A 16480-nucleotide genomic window follows, 5' to 3' on the forward strand; every position below is an offset into this window, starting at 1 on the left:
AGACAAGAATTTGACTTGAGCAAATGTTGTAAAATAGGAAGTATTGAACATTTTTGAAATTTTGTGATTAACTAGTTCGCCTATTATCTTGATTATAACGCTCTGGGGTCATATCTGATATGAACATATGGTGGAAAATCGGAGGTTTCTAAGGTGGTATATTTGCATAAATGCTAATCTCGAACTAATTAGGAACTGTAGTGAATCACTTTATTGTGTTTTTTTTTATTAGTTAGCTTCTTGTATGATTTATTCGATTGAATCATGAATCTACATGCTATATTGTGAAAAAACACTAGATTTAGGGAAAAATAATCAGTTTTAGAATAAAAATCACTATAAATCACTAGCTAGAAAAAAAATCACCAGTCAATATCAAAAATCACTAGAAATAGTGATAAGTCATTAGGGGTGGCATCCCTACGCAGGTCTCAACAGGTGTTGGACGCGTGTAGTGCAACAAGCGCTTTGAAAATGCGGGTTCTACCGCCAAAGAACAGGGTTGGAACCCATTCTGCTGAAAATGCCTTATGGTGGGATTGAAAGAAAAAATCCAAAATTGTATCATATAAACTTTTAAACTGATGTAGACTCCAATAACCTTGAGGTTTAAGAAGAAAAAAATTAGATCAAGAAGTACAGAGATATTTGTTCGTTAGTTATGCTTCAGATTTTCATGGATTTTTGCTGTTTTCCATAAAGATGATTCAAATTTTATAAGCTGTTTCTATTACTGCATTTCAACCGTATCTTAAAGAGATGCATAAATTGGTTTTAATGTGAAAGATAGAGCTTTCAGCACAAAGAGAAAGGCCATCAAAATTGAACAACAGATCCTAATGATCAAAATTCATCAACTGTAAACTTGTGTTTGTAGTTCATTTTTAAATTATAGCGCCAATTACTGTGAACCCCGTGTTTGAACAGGGTACTAAAGCAGGTTCCAGATTTAAGAAACCCGGGTTTGAACACAATAGAAAACACGATGGCTGAAAACGGTTGATAGCAGACTCGTGTAGAACCCAGACTTCTGAAAACAACTGGTACAGAGCTGGGTATTAACCCGTGTTGAAACGTGGTGCCTGAAAACGCAGCTTTATTCTTCTTTTCATACTAGATTAAATACATTGCTATATTACAGTCTGAAATCAGGTGTCCTTCTTCTCAATAGTTGGTTATTTAATTGGAATTGGAAGTTACATCACTCTCCTCTATGCCGTGTCTGCTTCTCAACCGCTGAAACTATCCAGTATGTCTTATTTGATTGTCAGCCACTGAGTATGAAGACTATTTCCCTTAAGCACCTCTGCTATATGGCTATTATACCAAATACCTTCACTGCAATCCTGAATACTAACCTGCCTTGTCACTTTGTTAGAAAGATTTTGAAGGCCTCGATCGATATACTAAAGAAGACATAAATTGATTAGTGATTATTAATGCACAATGAAGACAATAAAAAAAGGGTTATTCATCATTTGATTTGGAGTGTGCAGAAGAGAGCGGGAGTAAGTGGGAAGAACCGTATTGGTATGGTTTGGCCAATAAGCCTTAAACTGCTAGAGATAGGTAGCTCAAGTACCCGCACTTCCCACAACCCATCAATAGAATTAAGAACTATAATTGGGATTATTGGTTATTAATTGGTAGAAAGACTTCTTTTATCCAGGGTTTGGTTACAGATAAGGGCTCTCTGGATATCTGAAGATACTTTTTGGGGAGTCAAAGGGATGAAAGGACTAATTGGCAGTTCATGTTACCCTGCATACGGATTTTGGAACTGGGATTCTTTATGAGGGTTGTAGATCAAATACTTATCCGGCAATGTGGTACCCGAAACGCTATAGATAACTAAAAGAATAACAACAATGGTCACGTGTAGGTCTACTCCAATGTGAATATTGGAGTAGTTTGGTTCATTCCCTAAAAATTTACTGCATTTTTTTTTTTTTTTTTTAATAGAGTTGTCTTATATGTATTTATTTGCTTGTGTTTTGATGTAGGTGACAGGTTACAAATTATTGGAATTATTTATTATAATTGAGTTGTATAAGCATTTGAATTGCTGTTTGATAATATAAATTGCCTCATTTATCTTGCATCAGCAAGATAAGGGGTCTTCCTATTTATATTTTATTTGTTTTATTATCTTTATTTTATATGATTAACTTTCTATATCTAGAAGTATGTGACAGGTTATAATGTAAAAATGTATTATTTATTATAATTGTGTTGTATACGTACTTTAATTGCTGTATGACAAATTATAGTTGTATTATTTTGATCCCTGTTTTTCAACTCATGCAGTTGCTGTAGGTGAATAACTCCCTAACAATAAAAATTTAAGTGATACATGATCTAGTTCAGTGAATATTTACTGAAGTAACACCCAAGCAAGCTAGTGATTACAGAGGGCACAGATAAAACAAGTGATGCAAACGCATATAACATATTGGTCGAACGCGTTCAGTAGCGTAGAACCCCTGTAGCCCCGGTGCCAGACCTGGAGGGGTGAAAAAATTGGTCTAAAAGGACTTATGATTAATTAGGATCCGCCGTGCAAAAAGTGGGATAGCAAAGTAGCAATGCTACTTGGCAGTTTTCAAGTTTGTTGGCAGATTTTGTCTGAAAATTAATTAAAAAGACTTTTTCCAGAAAATAAGTTTTTCAAAGAAAAGTAAAGAACTCCATTAAACAAAAAATGAGCAAAAATAAAATCAAATAAGTTACCAAGCGTGAAACAACCACAAATCAGCATCGATAAATAAATGAAACCCAAAACCAACAGAAATTCAAATAAATAACCGAGTCAGACTCAAAACGAGCAGAAATTAGCATAAGTTGGACGCAAAACCCCTATGTCTTCCCAAGGCCAGAACAAAATTTACACTTTACTGAAAAAAATGTAAAGGCTTTTACTTTTATAAATTTAATAAATCAAATAGTATTAACATTTTGATTTCTAAATATCAGTATATGTATATTAAACTGACAATGCACATTCATTTGTATTTTTTCAGTAAAGTGCAAATTTTGTTCTGGCCTTGGGAAGGCATAAGGCTTTTGCGCCCAACTTATGTTATTTTCTGCTCGTTTTGAGTTTGACTCGGTTATTTATTGTAATTTCTGCTCATTTTTGATTTCATTTATTTATCGATGCTGATTTGTGGTAGTTTCACGCTTGGTAGATTATTTGATTTTAAGTTTGGTCATTTTTGGTGTAATGGAGTTCTTTACTTTTCTTTGAAAAACTTATTTTGTGGAAAAAGTTTTTTTAATTAATTTCTGTTCGTTTTATACTGACATAGTCTTTTAAGCGGAAAAGAAAATAACATTTTAAATCTTTTTGTTTTTAAAGACTTTACAGTTTGACCCTCTATTTGTATGCAGGAGAAAAATTTTCAGCAATTTTTAACAACATACACCCTTTTAGAAATATGGACACAAATAGAAGGGTTGAATTTAGTTACATACCTCCTCTAGTTGACCTGAAATGGAAAACTTGATTCCATTCCCAAAAAAATCTGTTTACTTTCTTTGATAGCATGGATACACTTACGCTATTTTGATTTGGTTAAAGTTTAAGAGCAGAAGTAGCCCCGAAAGTTTGAACATAATACCCTCCGTCGTTCTTGGGATACTGTTGAGATGCCTTCATTGGAATTAGCAATGTCACAGTGCATTTTGATTTAATCTTAAGGCAACATTTAGCTTTTAAACATAATGGGCAAATGGCAGGGTGGGAGTGGAAGAGAGATTAGTTGCCCTCCAATCACTTTCGACTATTAAAAAGGGAATCAACCCTTTCTATTTTCAATTGAATGAACCCCATTCGGAGTTCCCACGACAACTCCTTCGATGCGAAGTGCCCTGGTCTATACAACAGACGCAGCAAAAAATATCACTACTCACTTTCGACTATTAAAAGGGTACTAGCCCTTTGAATTTCCAATCGAATGAGCCCTTTTTCAAATTTCTACGACAAAGATTTCAATGAAAACCTTATATGCCCCAAGGGCATAACTTAAAATCCTTGCCCTGAGGATTTTGGTGGAGCGTCCTCCTCAAAAACATATATTCGATCTGGAAATCAACTAGGCTGAACAAAATGGCTATCTCAAAATTTTTATTGGATGTGTTTGGGGGAATGATGGGCGTGGGGTGGAGGGGGGGCTAGTTGCCCTCCAATCACTTCGACTATTAAAAAGGGCATCCGCCGTGCCCTTTGAATTTCCAATCGAATGAGCGTTTTTTGAAGTTTCTACGACAACGCCTTCTATAAAAACCTTATATGCCCCCAGGGCATAACTTGAAACCCTTGCCTTGAGGGCTGTGGGGAGTATCCTCCTAAAAAACATATTTTCTATGTGGAAATCAACTACGCTGAACAAAATGGCTATCTCAAAATTTTTATTCGATGTGTTTGGGGGAATGATGGGCGTGGGGGGGGGGGTAGTTTCCCTCCATTTACTTTCGACTAGTAAAAAGAGCACTAGCCACTCCAATTTCCAATCGAACGAGTGCTTTTCGAAGTTTCTACGACACCTCCTTCGATATGAAGTGCCTGGGTATGGAGAAAAAAAAAACACATAGTGGCCACATCGTTCTTTACTTAGGCAGAGCTAATGCGCTGCCTATAATTCCGTTTTTATATATAAAAATAATTTTCGCTAAAAAAAAAGCTGTCAAAACACAAGTTGTGCTCCACCGCGCAATAGCATAGTAGAAATGCTACTTGGTAGTTTGCATGGCCTAGTAAATTTGTTGGCAGATTTTGTCTGAAAACACTAGTGCTTCCACTATCCCCGAATTTTTGGGGACTTACCCAAAAATCTGCCTTCCTATGTGACGTTTTTTGGTACTTTGGAAAGGTTGTATGTTTTTTTCTTATGCTCAACACACAGATGGGAAATGTCCTCTTGGGAAATGTTGAAGTTACGATCAAACGACTTGCAGAAACCAGGTGAAGTGCTCACTATGAAGCTGTTAAGCCAGTGTTTAAATTCTTTAAGAGGATTGTCGATACCATTGAAAAACTTTTGACTCTTCAGATTTCTTGACTCTAGAGGAGCAGTTCAAACTTTGTCGACTTCGATGTGGGATTTCTCATTTTTGTGGTTTTTATTAGGCAACATATATTTTGTCCATATTTTTGTTCTTAGAAGGTAACATATACAGCCCGTCGCTATCTGCAAGTGTTTTTTTTTCCAATTGCCCTACGTAATAATAGTTGTTTATTTTCCAACTGCCTTTCAACACATTGAAACTAAAACTAGTTTTGGTTAAAGCAGATGCGAATAAATAAGATCTTTCATTCTCCAAAAATTACTATAAGAGATTACAAACTTTATATCATATTACTTTGGCACTAGATCATTCACTCTTGATACAGCAAGAAAAAAAGAAGTCAAACTGCGGTGCAAAGAGTGGGATTGAGGGGGGCGGGGCGTAGCTTTTCTAATATGTAGGATAATTCCTGTTCATTTTAAGTTTTGATCACGCTCTTTAATTTCACTTGAAAAAAGATATATTTAGTTCATTTACATTCTGGCCGTTTTTAACATTACACTAACTAAAAAAAAACTGACTTTTTGATAATCTGATAGACTACACAGAATTTCGGAACTTAAAGTGCTCATTTTCCAAGATCAATAGCTCCAGAGTACATATTTATGTAAGTATGTATCAATCAGTATGTGGTAACGAATTAGCAACCCGACTATTGAGCAACCCGGCTCAATAGTAACCGAAAGTCTAAAAAATGGAATTTTGATACAGATAGATGTGTCAAAAGAATCAAATTTATATGCTGATTTCAAATATCAATTTCATTATGTTTAATCTTACCAATCAAAGGTTATGAGCCTGAGAAAATTCACCTTATTTTCGATAAAAGAGGGAACCACCTCCTAAAAGTTATAGAATATTAATGAAAATCACACCCTCAGATTCACCGTATCAGAGAACACAACTGTAGCAAAATCCAGAAATTGCTCAGGAATTTTTAAAGGTATCACATTTTTATTAGGTTTGGGATGTATAGGTTGTCTCAAGTATTTAACATGCATTTTATTAATATTATAATTTTTTTTGTCAAATGATGAATCAGCTACAAAGTGTAACTTGTTTGGTGCCATCTGAACAATTGCAAAAGATTTTTTTTATCTCCCCCCCCCCCCTGTGGTGGATTTCTGTGGCAAGTTTGCTATGTATTTTTGTATTGTTTATCGAAAATGATATTTTACTCTGAATAGGTTTTTGGGTGGATAATCCGTGATTTATGGCTGTTCGTCAGTTTCCTTTACAGTGTCTCCCTTTTTGTTACCCTTCTTCTTCTTTTTTTTCGGTGCATTCCTGGAAATAGAGCATTGTGAGGGATATATGAACATTGTTTTTGTAGTTTACACTTTAAGGGCGCTGGAAAGGTTTTATGAATTCATACTCAAGGTTGCCACTTCCATTAATTGAAAATCTACCCAATATTCCTTCTTTTCATAGACGGCATTAAATTATTTTTGTATGAAGAACAAAAAAGGGATGTTAAAACTAAATTTTGCTGATAAATACTGAGATAATCATAAATTTCCTCTACCTTAGTCCCAAATATAGGGAAAAAAATCACAATTACACCCTGACATGATGAAAAATAGTGGATGGTAGTATTTTTTGGCCCCTGTGAATATACTCTTATCTTGGATGTCTAAAATTTTATATCAATTACTCTTGAAAGATAGTTTGACAATGGGGCAATGGGAATCTTTGAACAGCTTGAGAACTATTAGATCTTTATCTGACTTCAATTTAAAACAGCCGGCTGCTCCTTATTTGTTTGAACCAAGCCTTCCACTCGATAGCAGAAACATGGTGCAAGAAAAGCAGTACTAATTTCTTAGAATTGACTGAAATTGGCAGTAGAGAAGAAAAAAGGATCAGACCAAAATGTTTCTCATGGAGCACATTTAGGAAACACATTACATAGAAACAGGAACAAAATTTAATTCTCAGGCCTCCTGCTCGGTTCATAACATGAAGCGAGGTGGTAAATACTTTAAAGCCTAGAATAAAAAAAATGTGTTTTCTATAATAAATGGTGGATATTCAAATAAAAAGCCGCATGTCCTTCTTGTATTATTCCTGCCACGTATATTTTACCCTCCTGTCTTTCCTTCCTTTTCCTTCATTTCTTCATAATTCCTTCGTTTTTTCTTTTGTTTCCTGGCATTTTCACATGGTAGGTATGATCGTAGAAACTTTGAAGAGGACGCATTTGACTGGAAATCGAAAGTTTTCGTGCCCTTTTTAAGAGATGGAATAAATAGGAGGGAAACCAACCTATCTCGTACGCTCTTTTCCTGCCTGGTACCCTGTAACCCCTCCCCAACACATTCGATCAACGTTTTTAGATTTTCATGTGTCCTACATTCCTGGGGGAAGGGCCATAAATAGTGCAAATCACATTGTTTACGTTTTTTTTAGGAAAAATAAGACTTTCTTTGTCCTGGGTATGGTATAGTATTGGCTTAATACTTCCAGGGAACTTTTCCTAAGTCAAAAGGATCATAGATACTCTTGTAAGAGAGAGGGTGGTTTAGGGGACCTGAAAGGGGGCGAAAAAAAAACGCTTGTCGCTTCGAAGTTGTTCGTCCCTTAGACGGCTTTTATTAGTTTGAAATGTTTCATTATATGCAGGCATTATTGTTATTATCATTGATCTATTACTCGTGAAAATTTAAAATGAATGCCAAAATGGAGGATAAATAAAGACAAACAAAATAAAATTTCACTTCAACAAAATACTATAAAATTACCCTAGTCCAGGGAAGTATAGCATTGATTGTATAAGTTCTTTTTTTTTAATTTACAGTTAAGTTATTTTTTTTTTGCATAATTGCTTTTCTCATCTGTTTTTCCAATTCTTATGTTGTTGTGTTTTGGCAACTAATAAACTGTCTATCGTGGCTAAAAATTGTTTTTCTTTTTGCATAACTGCTTTTCTCATCTGTTTTTTTTTTTAGAGTTTTATGTCGTTATGTTTGTGGTTTGGCAGCTGATTAACTATCTGTCATGGCTGCAGTGGTAGCTCATACCTAGTAAAGGTCAAACCATAATCTAATCTTTTTACTGTGGTTAAAAAAAAATTTTTCTGATCATTTCTGGGAAAATGAGAGAAGCTCAAAAAGAGGTTAAAGTAACTGTAGGAGGATCCAATCTTTCAGCTGACGAGGAGTCAGAATTGCCTCTGAAGATTAATGTTATGGAACGGGTTCTACGTTTTCTACAACCCCTTTGTGTAAATCACAACCGAGATCTTCAAGTATGAATACTTTATCTCTTTTTTTCTAATTAAATAATTCAAGTATGAATGCTTTTCCCCTATTTCCCTAACTATTTTTTCCTGTTTATTATGAGCTCAGCTTTTTTCTCTTGTTTAGTCATCATATTAGCTGTTTTCATCTCTTCGTTGCACCTTCAGCATTTTGAGATTTTGCAACTCCTTTGTGAGAATTCCAAACGACATCTTCAACTATCAATATTTTCCTCAGCATGCTATCTTAAAGCTTGTTTTTTCCTTTAATTTTTCAGTATTCAGCATTTTGAGATTTGTACCTTTGTAAGAATTCCAACCGACATCATCAAGCATTATTTTTTTGCTCTTTCTTGTAGTTAACCTGTTTTTCTTTGCTTATTCAGCATATTATTACAAGTTCATTTGTTTATCTTTTCATATCAAGTTCACATTTTCAAGTTTCTCCTTTTATTGTTAGATACTTGCACTCATCCTTGTTTAAGCGTATAGATTTGATCTTGTGTGGAGGTACACTCATGTGTGTGGGTTTTACTTTGTCTTTGTATATAAGCATACATCCATGATCTACTATCTTTCCCTGTGCGTTTTTGTTTAACGATTTCCCAATTTTCAACTATTTTTTTTTGCCTCTTTTTCTAAGTTTGATTGATTTATTTTTGTATTTTGTGTGACGTATCTACTTATCGGTTTGAATTATTTGGTTCCAACCCTATTCGTATGTATTGCTCTACGTTCCTTTTTTTTTTTGTGTATACATGCATCTACGATTTGCCATCCATCTCTTTTTGTTTTTTGAGCAATCAATTCAGAAAATTGCAGAGGAGGGACACGAATTTGCCTTTGATTCTTTTTCAAATCAACACACGAAACAAAGCTAATTTTCAAAATCAAGGGGGCTGGGGAGATTTTTTTGTAGATTTTCTCAATAAAAGCACCAAACAGTTTGGTGTCCAATTCTGGGGGGGCAATCCCCCTCCCCCTTCAACTAGTTTCTTTAGATTCAGTTTACGTTTCCTTGTATTGTCTGCCTTGAAAAAAAGATCCCGCCCTCATGAATTCATTAAAGTAAATATAAATACATCTTAAGTATAATTTATTTTTATTGTTTTTTGGTTCTTCTTTATGTGCTCTAGGCAAGGGAGCTTTCGAGTCTATGTCTGCCTTACTGAAATATTGAGGTTTTTCCGTTGGTTCCTTACATTCTCTGCATAATCTCCCTATTTTTGTGCTTCTTTGGCGTATAGCTCTTCTAAACTAACTCATAAATTACTATAAATATTGCACCACGATTTCTCGCATAGGATGTACGGGGGTGTACATTACTTTGGAGGTAAAAAGGATATCTACTTTTGCCTCTGTGTACATTCGTTTGTGCGGGCTTTTATTCGTTTTTGAATGTAGGCCTATACATGATCTGCCATTTGTCTGTCTGTTTCTTTGTCTTCCAATTTCTTAATTTTTAATCTTTCGCATTTTTTCCTCTATTGTTTTCCATTTGTGTGTGTTGTATGATTATTAATACAATTTATAAATTAATTAAAACGAATTTTTAAAGTCGTTGTAAGTTCGTTTCTACAGCTGTTAGCTAGAAAAAATAATCCCGGCTCCCTTAAAATTTAAAAACTAAAGAAAACTTCATCTCAATAATTATTTGCGCTCGAATCCTCGTTCTTGGACTAAAACCCTTGTCCCTTATTTCAGAACCTTCAGCTTCTGCCCTGAAACTGCGTAGGGAGAACTTTTGAACCTCTGTTTCCCTTTCTAGACTGTCTAGATTTTTTAAATGTTGTCTTACATTCTCCGTGTAACATCCCATATCTTTTGCTTTCTTTGTCGTAAAACAAACTTGTGCGTCGTAAAACAAAAAAACTTTCATTGTCGTTGTAAACAAACTCGTACAGTATTATAACTATTTGCGCCTTGATTTCTCACGATAACTAGAATAGTATATACTTTCTTTTATTTTTGGATGAGGGGTGACATTTGGATTGAATTCTGACACAACAAGCCGTAACTCCGACAGGCAATCTTTTTGGCTAATTTTGTTTGTTTTATTTTTTTTATTTACTTTTGTTTGCTTTTTTATTCTTACTTTTGTTTACTCTAATTTTCTTGTTTTACTCTTTTATATGCTTTTGTTTGATCTCGATTTGTTTGTTTTAATCTTTTATTTACTTCTCATCGCTCTTAATATGCTTTACTCTTTTTGTTTGTTCTTTTAACTTCTCTTATTTTCTTGTTTTACTTATTTATTTTTCTTTGCTCTTACTTTGCTTTAATGTCTTGTTTGCCTTTTAGTTTACCTTTAGTTTTACCTACACTTATTTTAGTCTTTTACTCTTTTATGTATTTCTGTTTGGTTTAATTTTGTTGTTTTACTCTTATTTACTTTTGTTTGCTCTTGATTTGTTTCAATCTTGTCTGATCTTTTGCTCTTACTTTTATTTACTCTTATTTTTTTTGTTTTACTTTTTTATTTATTTCGTTTTGTCTTACTTTGTTTTACTCTACTCTTCTTTTATCTACTTTAATTCTCTTGTTTTACGCTTTTATTTATTTTTGTTTGCTCTATTTTATTTGTTTTACTCTTTTATCATTATATCCAAAACTACAGCACTTATCTTGTGCTTTTTCTGAAAGACGGTTTGGTATGTTGTATCATAATAGTTGAAAATGATTGGAAGGCAACTAACACCCCTTCCACGCCCACCATTTCCCCGAACACATCCAATCAAAATTGTGAGATAGCCATTTTGTTCAGCGTAGTTGATTTCCTGATATAAATTATGTTTTCGAGGTGGCCACTCCCCCACAACCCTCAGCGCAAGGGTTGTAATTTATGCCCTGGGAAAAAAGCTCCTCCCACTTATTTTTGCATTAGCGGGAATGCGGGTTAGTCTGTTTCCGATTGTTACAATGCACTTTGATGGAAACAGACGGAAACAGACTAACCTGAATTCCCGCTAATCTGACTTCGCCTATGTTTATATCTGCAAAAACGTTCTCTGGAGCACTCGTACCCCGGTACGGGTTTTTATAAAGGGTGAGATAGAGAATGATCATACTGGTATATTCTGTCTACTGTGGTCGAAAGTGATTGGAGGGCAAATAACCCCCCTCTCACGCTCAACTTTTCCCCAAACACATCAATCAAAATTTTGAAATAGCCATTTTGTTTAACGTAGTTGAAAGTTCTGAAAATTATGTCTTCGAGGATGACACCCCCCCCTCTCCACAGCCCTCAGGGCAAGGGTTATAAGTTATGCCCTGGGGTATATAAGGTTCTCATAGAAAGTGTTGTCGTAGAAACTTCAAAAAGGGCTCATTCAATTATTGAAATGGCTAGTGCCCTCTTTAATAGTCGAAAGTGATTGGAAGGCAACTAACACCCCTTCCATGACCACCATTTCCCAAACAAATCCAATCAAAATTTTTAGATAGCCATTTTGTTCAATGTAGTTGAAAGTTCTCGAAATTATATTCTTGAGCAGGAGACTCCCCCCACAGTCTTCAGGGCAAGGGTTATAAGTTATGCCCTGGGGGGCTTATAAGGTTTTTTTATTGAAAGTTTTGTAGAAACTTCAAAAAGGGCTCAATCGATTGAAAATGGAAAGGGCTAGAGCCCTTTTTTAATAGTCGAAAGTGATTGAAGAACAACTAACTCCCCTTTCACGCCCATCATTTGCCCAAACACATCCTATCAAAATTTTGAGATATTCATTTTGTTCATCGTAGTTGAAAGTTCTGGAAATTAGGTCTTTGAGGATGACAACCCTCTTCCCCCACAACCCTCAGGGCCAGGGTTGTAAGATATGCTCTTGGGGCATATATGGTTTTTATTGAAAGTTTTGTCGACGAAACTTCAAAAAGGGCTCATTTGATTGGAAATTGAAATGACTAGTGCTCTTTTTAATAGTTGAAAGTGAATGGAGAGTAACTAAGCCCTCTCACGCCCACCATTTCCCCAAACACATTCAATCACACTTTTAGATGGCCATTTTGTTCAACGTAGTTCCAAGTTCTGGATATTATGTATCAGAGGATGCCAAACCCCCCTGAGCCCCCAGGGCAAAATTTGTAACTTATGCCCTGGGGGCATATAAGGTATTTATAGATAGTGTTTTGGTAGAAACTTTGAAAGGGGCTCATTCAATTGGAAATTGAAAGGGCTAGTGCCCTTTTTAATAGTTGAAAATAATTAGAGGGCAAATAACCCCCTCTCACGCCCACCATTTCCACAAAGACATCCAATCAAAGTTATGAGATGGCCATTTTTTTCGACGTAGTTGAAAGTTCTGGAAATTATGTATTTGAGGATGGCACTCCCCCAACAGCCCTCAGGGCAGAGGTTGTGAGTTATGCCCTGGGGGCATATAAGGTTTTTATTGAAAGCTTTGTCGTAGAAACTTGAAAAAGGGCTCATTCGATTAGAAATTCAAAGGGCTAATGCCCTTTTAAATAGTCGAAAGTGATTGGAGGGCAGCTAAACCCTCTCGCACGCCCACCATTTACCCAAAGACATCCAATAAATATTCCGATATAGCCATTTTTTTGAACGTAGTTGAAAGTTTTGGAAATTAGGTCTTTGAAGATTACAACCCACCCACAGGCCTCAGGGTAAGGCTTGTAAGCTATGTTCTGGGGCATATATGGTTTTTATAGAAAGCGTTGTTGCAGAAACTTCAAAAAGGGCTCATTCAATTGGAAATTGAAAGGGCTAGTTCCCTTTTTAATAGTCGAAAATGATTGAAGGGCGACTTACTCACACCCACCTTTTCCCCAAACACATTCAATCAAAATTTTTAGATGACCATTTTGTTTAATGTAGTTTCAAGTTCTGAAAATTAGGTCTTTGAGGGTGACAACCACCCCCCCCCGAAAAAAACCATCAGGACAAGGGTTGTAAGCTATGCCCTGGGGGCATATTAGGTTTTATCATTGGGAATTGAGAGGACTAGTGCCCTTATTAATAGTCAAAAGCGATCGGAAAGCGAATGCCCCCCCCATGCCCATCATTTCCCACACTTCCAATCAACATTTTGATACAGCCATCTTGTTGAACGTAGCTGAGGGGTCCAGAAATTGTGTGTTTGAGTATGAAAACCCTCCTTTGCCCTCAGGGCTAAGGTTGTAAGTCATGCCCTGGGGGCATATAACGTTTTATAGAAAGTATTGTCATAAAAACTTCAAAAAGGACTGTTTCAATTGGAAATTGAGAGGGCTATTGCCCTTTTTAACAGTCAAAAGTAGCCAGAGGGAGAATCGCCCCCCCCGTGCCCACCATTTCCCCAAAAATTTCTGATCAACATTTTGATATGGCCATTTTGTTTAACGTAGTTGAAAGGTCTGGAAATTATGTCTTAAAGGATGACAACCCTTCCCCCATAGCCCTCAGGACAAGGATCGTAAGTTATGCCCTGGGGGCATTTAATGTTTTTATAGAAATTTTTGTGATAGAAGCTTCAAAAAGGGCTCATTTGATTGGAAATTGAGAAGACTAGAGCCTTTTTTTTAGTCGAAAGTGATCAGAGGGCGAATGTCTCCCCCACGCCTATCATTTCCCCAAACACTTCCAATCAAAATTTTCATATAGCCATTTTGTTCAGTCTATCAGAAACGTCTGGAAATTATGTCTTTGAGGATAACAAATCCCCCCAGCCCTCAGGGCAAGGGTTGTAAGTTGTGCCTTGGGGACATATAGGGTTTTTATAGAAAGTGTGGTCATATAAACTTCAAAGGGGGCTCATTAGATTGATAATCAGACGCTCTAAGGCCCTTTTTAAGAGTCGAAAGGATCAGAGGGAAGCTACCCTCTCCCCCATACACACGTCATATTGTCCCGAAATGCGTCTAATAGAAATTTTGAGATAGCCATTATATTCAAAATAGTCTAAGCATCATATGACAAGGTTATAGGGGTTGAAACAAACCCCAAAGATTAGGGGCAAGGGTTGTAAGTTATGCCCAGGGGGTATTAAGTTTTTTATGGAAGGGATGGTTGTTTAATTCCAGACAGAGGCTCAGTCTTTCTCCCTGAAAAAGACAATGTAATTATGAAACATACATATATTTATCAAAAAAACTTTTTGAACAAAATAAGGTTTTCAAAAAAAAATTAAGAACTCCATTAAACAAAAATTGAACAAAAATAGAATCTAATAATCTAACAAAGAAACAACTACCGTAGATCAGTATCAATATTTAAAGGAAACCCAAAACAAGCAGAAATTAAAATAAGTCAAACTCAAAACGAGCAGAAATTAATCTGAGTAGGGCTCTAAACCCTATGCTTTCTAAAAGCCAGAATATAATTTGTACTTTACTGAAAAAATTCTTTTAAATGTTTTCACTTTTTTAACTTTAAGAAATCAATTAAGATTTTAAGAAATAAAAATCAGCATATGTATATTAAACTTAGATTGCACATTTTTTTTCGGAAATTCAATTGAATTTATTTCCCGCTTATTTAAATTTGGTAGTTTTCTCCTTAAATCTTTCTCCCTTAAATCTAAGAATAGAAGTAGTCCGCTCTTAAATCTAAGAGCAGAAGTAGCCCCAAAAGTTTGTTCTTGGGATACTGCTGAGATGCCTTATTGGGAATTAGCATTAACACAGTGGATTTTGATTTAATCTTAAGGCAACATTCAGATTTAAACATAATGGACAAATGGGAGGGTGGGCGTGGGAGGGTGATTAGTTGCCCTCCAATCACTTTCGACTATTAAAAAGGGCACCAGCCCTTTCTATTTTCAATCGAATGAGCCCTTTTCGAAATTCTTACGATAACTCCTTTGATACGAAGCGCCCTGGTGTAAAAAAAAAATTAAAAAAAAAAAAAAAAAAAAAAACAACAACAACACATTGTATTCACATCCATCTTTACTATAAAAATGTCGAGCCTTCCAATCAATTTTGACTATTAAAAAGGGAACTAGGCCTTTTGATTTCTAATCAAATGAGCCCTTTTGAAGTTTCTACGACAACGCTGTGTTCATATTCCATTTTATTTCAAGGGCTTGGCAATTATAACCTGAGATCCAAATCAAGCCCAAAAGCCAGTTTATTTGGTCCTGGGAAAACCTTACAGACCAGCACACATGGTGAAAGATATTTTCTGCCATTAATATTGGTGTTGGCTGGAATGACCCACCTCTCCCTGAAAAATTGGAAAAGTGTTTTGTTCTACAAATGTACTTCTTTTAATTTATTACCCCCTTCAATAAAAATTAGCAACTCCTTCTTTAAAAGGTCTGATATATGCACCTATAATTATAAAAATGGTATTTTGGTGGTATTTATGTATATTTTGTTGGGGATTTTTAGTTCGTATTGAAATCCGTTGAGTTCAGAATCCCTTTAATTGGAATTCAATTATATAGCATAATTTAGTGGAATAATAAATTGAAGAGCTTCGTTTTTCTTTTTTCAAACTGTCTCTTTATACCTGAAAAGGAAACTCTGATGTAAGTAAGGAGTGACTCCGGCCTATGAATTACCAAAAGAATTGGATTTTTCTGCTGATTTCATTTCTATGTTGCGCTAAGAGCCTGAGAAAACTTGTCTAATTTTTATATAGTGGGGAAATATCTTCAAAGATACAAGTGACCCAAAACACGAAAAAGGAATTAATATAGATAAGAATCTAAAAATAGGATAGTCTAAAACATACATTCTGCCTATATTTTGGAATAGAAGAAAATTTTCCGAAGGGAGGAGGGTTCCAGAAGAAATTTCCCACAGGGAAATACCCCTAGCACAGATTTAAAATGTTATCACCAAAAACGAAATACATTCATAGCCATCCTTCTCAAGATGAAATAAAGATTTCTTTTTTCTTTAATTAAGAGGCTGAAGCCTACAATACCCAGGTTGGTTGTGGCCTCGAGGGTACATTTAACTTGTTATATTATCTCTTTGTTCGTACAGACAAAGCTGGTTTGAGCTGAAGGTAGGATTCAAGATATTGACTATTATATCGTGAAAAGTCATACAGGTACAAGGAATACGGTCTATACAACCTTCCTCATCATTGCAATGAGGACAAATATGCCTACCCTCAAAATTAATCGTACTTCTCTGCAAAAACGTGTCCTTCTACGAATTTTCTCCTCTTTGAACTTTCCATTCTAGACGGTTCAGGTAATGGTTCGGATTTCTCAGTTGGCTTTTTCA

This window comes from Artemia sp. Qi Xiang Cuo, chromosome 6 (genome assembly GCF_049724085.1).
Source record: "Artemia sp. Qi Xiang Cuo chromosome 6, ASM4972408v1, whole genome shotgun sequence".
In the NCBI taxonomy this organism is placed as follows: Eukaryota; Metazoa; Arthropoda; class Branchiopoda; order Anostraca; family Artemiidae; genus Artemia; species Artemia sp. Qi Xiang Cuo.